Source organism: Prionailurus viverrinus, chromosome D4, assembly GCF_022837055.1.
Source record: "Prionailurus viverrinus isolate Anna chromosome D4, UM_Priviv_1.0, whole genome shotgun sequence".
NCBI lineage: Eukaryota > Metazoa > Chordata > Mammalia > Carnivora > Felidae > Prionailurus > Prionailurus viverrinus.
Window position 1 is genome coordinate 43429882 of NC_062573.1, and position 8498 is coordinate 43438379.

Here is an 8498-nt window from a genome sequence, read left to right on the forward strand (position 1 = left end):
AGAGGGAAGAATTTGAATTCAAAATTCCAAGTTCTCAGCAATCATATTCACATACCATTTTGTTAGTCTGCAGACCTACTTTTTGTTTGAATTTAGAAGTTTCTTTTTAACCATAGTCCAGTATTTTCCTGTGGTTATTTTTCCTTCTAGAATGTTGAACCTGTATGTCATTTTCCTGAACGACAGAGAGTTAAGAGTGACGTGTTTGTTAGTGAGGATGTTCTTCAAATGTGGCAAATTTTAAGCCCAACTTCCCTAACTTTCCAACGAGAAGAATATTTAAAATATCTCAGGGATGACTGCATTTTTTTCTGTTTGTGATTTGAATTTCTTTTTAATGGCAGACACTGATTTCTTATAGTTTGAGCTTATCCAAGAGATGTTAATGGCTCTGAGGATACTGAAGTGCTCTTTGTGTTCATACTTACTCGTCATTGAACAAGGCTGCCTTTTCATTTGAAGCAAAAGAAGTTCATTTATACACCGTTATTATATGCACACAAATGCTATTATGGGCATGCAGACACAGGGGTCCAACTCTATTCTTAATTATTCATGCTAGTGGAAGGGAGGCAGAGACAAACAGAGCTATACACAATCCCAGACCTTTAAATATTTTAGTTTAGAATGTCCTGCTTGACTTTCCCCTGGAACTGGAAATTTTGCTGAAATGCTATATGAACATTCAAGTATTTCATAGACACCTGCTGTATACAGATTTCTAAGTGCCAGGGGACATTACAAGATATAAAAAGAATCCCAGGTAAATAATTTGCTGAGAGAATGAGGCAATCAAAAGGAGGGATAAACTTATACTTGTGATGCTATCTAGAGAGAAAAAAGGCAGTCATAGATCAACTCATATCAAGTAATGGCCAGAATAAAATTGTGGTGGTAAGGTGGTAAAGTATAAAGCAAGCTTTTTGAGTGAAACGTGTCTTGACTCCAGAGTTGAAGGGGCTAGGGGCTATAGTTTTAAGGAACAGAGAAGCATTCCAGAACTCCAGGAAATTGCAGAGAAGAAAGCCAAGGTAAAGTCACGGCTTTCTGGTTCCAGGACAAGTTGTGGTAAGTGATTTGCCAAATCACAGTGTGTCAGTGGCAGAATAGGGGCTAAAATTCCTGTTTCCTGGTCCCTCATTCAGTGAAGGGATAGGGTCCTGGTCTTCTCTAATTGGATTAAATCTCATTTCTCCGTGGAAGAGTTTTGACTATTTTGACTACGGCCATGTAAGACACATGGTTAAATCAAGTTTATTGACTTGAATAACTGGGATTTAAACCCATAGCTACACACCAACCCAGCCAATGTTCCAGTCACATTAAACAGTTTGTTCTTCATCACATTCTCCTTGCATATTTTCTTCAGATCTGGCATTCAGCTGGAATGCATCAATATGATAGTAAGTTATTAAAAATTTTTTTTTGACAGGAAGTAGGATTTATTGGTGGGTGTGAATAAGAAGGGAGTAGAGCCGAGGTTCTCATGAGTGCAGAACCTGCCATTTGTCCAGGGGGCCATGATTAGGGATATTTGACCCCACAGCCATCGGGGATAAGATGCTTGTCAGCCACCATCTCTTCAAATTCATCCACATTAAACTTAGTAAAGCCCCACTTGGAAATGTGGATCTTCTGGTGGCCAGAGAACTCGAACTTGGCCCTGCATAGTGCCTCAATCACACGCTCCTTGATCTGCAGGTGGGTACAGACGGACAAGATGACTTGGCCAAAGTGGACTCTGGCCACTGCACCCTGGGGCTTCCTAACGGCATCCCACATACCTGCCTGGAGCCTAGATTGGGGATAGCATGAGGTCAGACATCAATGTCCCCTGAAAAGGACTGTCTCCAAGGTTCCATAGGGCAACCCATCCAATCACCAGGCTGCATACACTACTAAGGAGCCTACTGTTTGCAGCCCCTGCACACTGGGCCCCCAAGGGGAAAAAGCACAAGTTATTAAAATATAAAACACTCTGTTCCAGTTGGGAAATAACCACATTTTTGATGGGCCCCCAGATGCTCTTAACCACCATAAGACCCACTCAGACATCTCCTCAGATAGTTTCCATAATTTAGTAATTAAAGGGGAACAGCCAGGACCCTTGAAGACCCTGCTTCAGCACTACAGCCAGCATTCATTCTGATTCGTCATGTACCAATGGTATGCCAGTGGTTAAGAATTGTATTAGTCCTAGATTTTTCCCTTCCATGTTTTTGTTCATACTATTTTTTCTGCCTTGAATGTTCTCTCTCTTTTCATCTGTTCACCTCGTACCTTGTGCATGTCACAAGGAACTGGCTTACACAACTGTGGAAGTTGGAGAAGCAGTCGCTATAAAGCTGTCATCTGAGGCTGGAGCTTAAAGTGCATGTGGCAGGCAGTCAGGAAGGCTGGCACCCCAAGCAGAAGGAAAGGTCAAAACCTTGTGTAATCCTGCCTCTCACCTTGGTGATGAGAGTATTCCTCAGAAGCCAAAAGCCCTTTATCACAGAGCTAAACATACATGGCTGGCCCGGAAGTCAGAAATGCTAAAGGAGGATGCAGGGTGAGGGTGAAGCAATCACAGACCCAGCCGCTGCATCACACCAGCAAGGTAAGTTAGCAGATCAGCAGTGACTTGTGTGTATTACAAATTGGCTACTGCTTTCCTTCTGCCATTAGGGATAATCTCCCTCGTGCTTTACCCTAAATAGAAACGTAAAAGAGTGGGCATTCTGGGGAATGTAGTTCAGTCTAGCCAAGTTGACGCCTGAGAAAGCCATCACACCTTGGTATCGAGGCACAAGTCAAGTGCCATCTCCTCCCTATGTCCCTCTTTCTTCTGGCAAGGCTGGAAGTTCTCATTCTCTCCTCTGAGTCCCCAAATCCCACTATCAAAACCATATGGTGGCATTTAACAGGTACCTAGCATTTTCACTGTTAGTCTGCCCATAGTATTTCCACCACTAGACTGTAAGCTCCCCAAAGTTAGGATCTGAAGGTAGTTATACTACTTGACACATAATGAGGAGTTCATAAACATTCATGGAATGATGAACTAACTAACCTGACATTGAGATACTATGTGAAGATTCAAGGGCTGTGTATCCACTATCTATTCCTACAGACCAAATCATCCCCAAAACTTAGCAGCTTGAAACTACTGTAATCATCTCAGTTTCTGAGAGTCATGAATCCAAGAGCAGCTTAGCTGGGTCGTTCTGGCTCAGGGTCTCTGGTGAAGTCACTGTCAAACTATTGGCTGTGGCTGTAGTCATTTGAAGGGGCTGTAGGATCAGTTTCCAATCTCACTTATTTGGTTAGTGACAAAAGGCTTTACTTCTTCATCACATGAGCCTCTCCATGGGTCTACTCACAACATGGTAACTGACTTCTCCCAGAGCAAGGGATCCAAAAGAGAGGTGGTGCCACACTGACTTTTATGATCACAATTGTAATTTCCACCTTATTCTCTTAGTTAGAAGTGAGTCACTAAGTACAGCCCACACTCAACAGGAGGAGGGAATTACACAGAAGGTGAATACAATGAAGTTTTGATCATTAGTGGCCATCTTGAAGGCTGCCTCAAACAAGTGGAGAAAAAGTAAGACTTTAGGCAGGAGACCATGCCATAGAGTTCTTTCGCTGAACTAAAAATATTAAACTCACTCCCCACTACTTGGTGTGTAGAGTCATGTTCTTTCCACCCCCCACCCCTTTATTCACTTTTTTTTTTTTTTTGGTAAAGTCTACTCACTGAAAATAGGCCTTTAATGTCAAGCCAAAGATTGGATTTTGTGGAAATACTTTCAAAGAATGAGGAGAGGGAATCCAACTTGGATCTAAGCTTGCTCTACAAAAATGATTGACTTTGCTGCAGCCAAGTTTGATTTAGCCTCTAGAAAATACTGATGAGCAAAGTAACAGCAGTTTTGATTTCACACACACACACCATCCTGAGTTTGTCTCATCAAAATAGATATTGTAACCCACTCTAGAAAGCTCCACTCTACCTTAGCAGTTGGACAATAATAGATACATACGTTGGGTGGCTAATATAGCCAATAATTTATTGAGCATTTACTAAGCACCAGGCATTGTGCTAAGGCCTTTACATGTATTATCACACTTAATTCTCAATCATATGAGGTAGGTATTATTATTCCTCCAATTTTTTTACAGGTGAGTAAATGGTAGCTTAGAGAGATTATAGGACTTAGAAGTTTAGAGACATTACCTACCTAAGCTCACACAGCTAGCTGGTACCAGGCCTAGAACTCTCCATTCTTCAATGCCTCATTACCCTGCTGTCATCATACTTCTATGAGATGCTAGGTGCTCGGGTAGGTATATTCACTGCTTGCTATTCTCAATAACCTTTTGAGGTAGGTATTATTTTCCTCATTTTGTGGATGAGAAACTAAAGTTCAAAGAAGAGGTCACTTGCGTTAGCCCACACTGTTAACATACCAGCAGCCCAGATCACACCCCACCACTGCGTGACTCGAAAGTCTGTGCTCCTTCTATCACCTTTATTGCCATCTAGCTCAGTGGTTTTCAACTTGCAGATCATAACCTATGAGTGCACAGTGAAGTCAATGAAGGTGTCCCAACCAGCATTTAAAATACTGAAGTGGATATTTCTGTTTTTAATGTTTTGAGGAACCTCCATACTGTCTTCCAGTGTCTGCACCGATTTACATTCCCACCAACAGTGCAGGAGAGATCCTTTATCTCCACATCCTCACCGACACTTGTTATTTCTTTTGTTTGATTCTAGCCATTCTGATAGGTATGAGGTTATATCTTGTTGCAGTTTTGATTTATGTTTCTCTGATGACTCGTGATGTTGAGCATCTTTTCATGTGTCTGCTGGCCATCTGTGTGTCTTCTTTGCAGAACTGTCTATTCAGGTCTTCTGTCCATTATTAATCAGATTATTTGTGGTTTTTCTGATGTGGAGTTTTATAAGTTATGTATTTTGAATATTAGCCCCTTATTCGATAGATCTTTGCAAATATCTTCTCCCATTCAGTAGGTTGTCTTTTTGTTTTGTTGATAGTTTCCTTTGCTGTGCAGAAGCATTTTATTTTGATGTAGTCCCAATCGTTTATTCTCACTTTTGTTTCCCTTGCCTCAGGAGACATAACTAGAAAAATGTTACTATAGCTGATGTTACATGCCTATGTTGTCTGCTAGGAGTTTAATGGCTTCAAGTCTCACATTTAGGTCTTTAATCCATTTTGAGCTTATTTTTGTATATAGAATAAGAAAATAAAACAGTAAGGATGTTCCTCAAAAAATTAAAAATAGAAATACCATATGATCTCATAACTCCACTACTAGGTATTTACCCAAAGAAAAGGAAAACACTAATTTGAAAAGATATATGGACCCCTATGTTTATTTCAGCATTATCTATAATAGCCAAGATATGGAAGCAGCCCAAGTGTCTAAAGATAGATGAATGGATAAAGAAGATGTGGTACATTTGCACACAGGAATATTATGCAGCCATAAAAAGAACAAAATCTTGTCATTTGCAACAACATGGATGGACCTAGAGAGTATAATGCTAAGTGAAATAAGTCAGACAGAGAAAGACAAATACCAGATGATTTCACTCGTATGTATAGTCTAAAAAACAAATGAATAAACAAACAAAAAACAGAATCACTGCTTGAATAAACAATCAAAAAGCAGAAACTCTGATGGTTTCCAGAGAGGAGGGAATTTGGGGGAGGGGCATAGGTGAAGAAGAGTGGGAGACACAGTCTTCCCATTATGGAATGACTAAGTCACAGGAATAAAAGTTACAGCATAGGAATATAGTCAATGGTACTGTAATGGCGTTGCATGGTGACAGAGGATAGCTACACTTGTGGTGAACATAACATAATGTATTGAGTCGAATCACCGTTGTACACTAGAAACTAATGTCACATTTTGTGCCAACTATATTAAAAAAAATATTGGAGTAAAATAGAATGGAAGGGAAGGAGAAGGGAAGAGAAGAAAAAGAAATGGAAAATATTCATGTGCATCACACATAGTAACAATAAGCATTGCTTAATGAAAGCTTTATTTCAGTTATGCACATATGTATGTGTGATTGTGTGTGTGTGTGTGTGTGTGTGTGTGTGTGTGTGTGTGTAAAATGTGTTTCTTACTTTGGTTGCCACCAAAAGTATTGGAAAGCCTCTTTCCTAGCCACTCCATCTATTCTTTTTTTTTTTTTTTTCAACGTTTATTTATTTTTGGGACAGAGAGAGACAGAGCATGAATGGGGGAGGGGCAGAGAGAGAGGGAGACACAGAATCGGAAACAGGCTCCAGGCTCTGAGCCATCAGCCCAGAGCCCGACGCGGGGCTCGAACTCCCGGACCGCGAGATCGTGACCTGGCTGAAGTCGGACGCCCAACCGACTGCGCCACCCAGGCGCCCCCACTCCATCTATTCTTAAGGTCACTGTCAAAGGATAAGCATTGAGGTTTTAATGATAGCTTACCTTCATTGTACACACTTCCTTCTGGTCCTAACCACTTAGAAACGGGCAGTTACAATTCTTGATCCACTTCCCAGTGCGCTTTTCACTAAAATAAAATTGTTAAAGGAAACCATATGCAATTGGTTAACATGATCTCAACTTACCAGCTTTGTGACCTTTGCTGAGTTACTTGACCTTTCTAAAGGTAGCCTCCCTGAGTTTTACTTTTCCCATCCTTAATGTTGGGTAATTATGTGCTCACTTATGTTGCAAGGATTGACTGAGATCATGTGAACTTCTTAGCATAGTTCCTGATACAACAATTCTTGAATAAGCACCAGCTATTATTACATTATCTACACAGACTGGAGGAGTCTCCGTTGAGAGTCTCACATTTAAGGAAATAAAGGGGTAAGGAGGGAAATGTATTCTTCTCCAGCCTTGAACCCTCCAACTCCATGAACACAAATTAACATAAGTTTCCATTCTTTCAACTCATTTATCAAATGTATCAAATACTTATTGAATTCCTACTATGCGCAGAGACTGGGCTTACTTACAATAACATGAGATTTTAAAGGTAAGACCCAAATTTATAGATGCTTCTTAAAGTTAAGGTATGTTAGAAAAGCAGAGTGATAAATCACTTTGGCACCTTATTTTATGATTGTGGACAAGAGTGATCATCACTTAACTCTTACATGTAAGCTCTGTCAAATGAACTTGAGCGATAATAGCCTCATTTTTTAAAGCTATGTCCACATGGCATCTGATTGATTGAATCGGAGGTCCCCACTTTCCATTTTTATAGCTTAGTTCCTTCTCTCTACATGCCACAATCAGAAGGATTGATTTTTCCCTGTACATTGTCTTTTCTTCTCTCCAATCCCCAGGTCCCTCTTTTTCGCTCCCATACCCTTCCCTGACCACTGATTTTCCTCCCCTGTTCTGCCAATTATCTCCAGCCCTGAGCTAGGAGAACCACATTTTTCCCCATACACATTTTCCGTGAGAGTTAGATTAGCAAGAATGAAAGTGTAGGTCTTAGGGGAAAAGAGCCACAGTAAAAGGCCACTGGTTTCTAATTCTATGCCACACATCTTTGCTTTTGGGGGCAGGGAGCTTACCACACAAAAGTTGCCTTTGTGTACTTAAGCTGCATATGTATAACTTAACACTCCTTCCCAAAGGATCTGCATACAAAAGAGCAAGGCCTCAAAACTACTGGTTGACTTTCACTGAACATAAAAATGATGACATTTTAGCCTCTATTAGCTATTAAAAAGTCACAAGCAGTAATGTTTACACTTGTGTGCCCCTTTAAACTTCACAAAATATTTTCACTCACATTTTCTTTTACTTCACATACTTATGCCTCCAGTGCCTCCTAAAGCCAATAAGAACAAGGATTATTTGATGTTACAAGAAACTTTCCTGTGAAGTAGACAGAATATTTTATCCTCCTTTTTCAGACAAGAAAACTGAAGTCCAGAGAGATTGTATCTTGCCCAATTTCATGTCGCTCCTAAAGAGGGAGGTTAATACTGGAGTCAGAGACTTGGGGCAGCCAGCCCTTGTGGATCAGTGCCTGAGACTCAGACACATTCCGACATTCCGTGTCCTGCCTACTTGGGTCATGTATCACTTGGGTACAACTGCACCACTTCTTACAGATCTGGGTATTAGAAGTCCTTTAGTGATAGAGCTCAGGCCTCTGGCAGCCCCATAATGGTGAAAAAACAGAACCTCTGGGTAGATTTTTCAAGGAAGCTTTGCTATTGCAGCAGCCGGACAATGTTCCTTGTTAATATTTGTCAGCATGATGGCCATATCATTTCACTGTGGTGACAGAGACTCAGATCCAGAAGTCTATCTAGTTAAAACACCTGGATTCCAGTCTTTCAATGGCTTTGAGAGGGCCCAAAGGGGCTGCTCTTGAGCCTGGTAGGCTTCTAGACAAGATGATCTTCCCCATGGATGTACTGCTAGGCAGTCAGGCATGAGGATGCCCTCAAGAACACTACACC

The 8498-nt window shown here is 40.8% G+C and overlaps 1 non-coding gene across 1 annotated transcript; it reads right to left on the reverse strand.

Annotated features, from left to right (window-relative positions):
• Window positions 1–1842: 1842 nt before the first annotated feature.
• On the reverse strand, window positions 1843–1977 carry LOC125151045 (small nucleolar RNA SNORA70). The gene has a single exon (XR_007146604.1). It is a non-coding gene; the product is annotated as a small nucleolar RNA SNORA70 (small nucleolar RNA).
• Between the last annotated feature and the right edge of the window lie 6521 nt (window positions 1978–8498).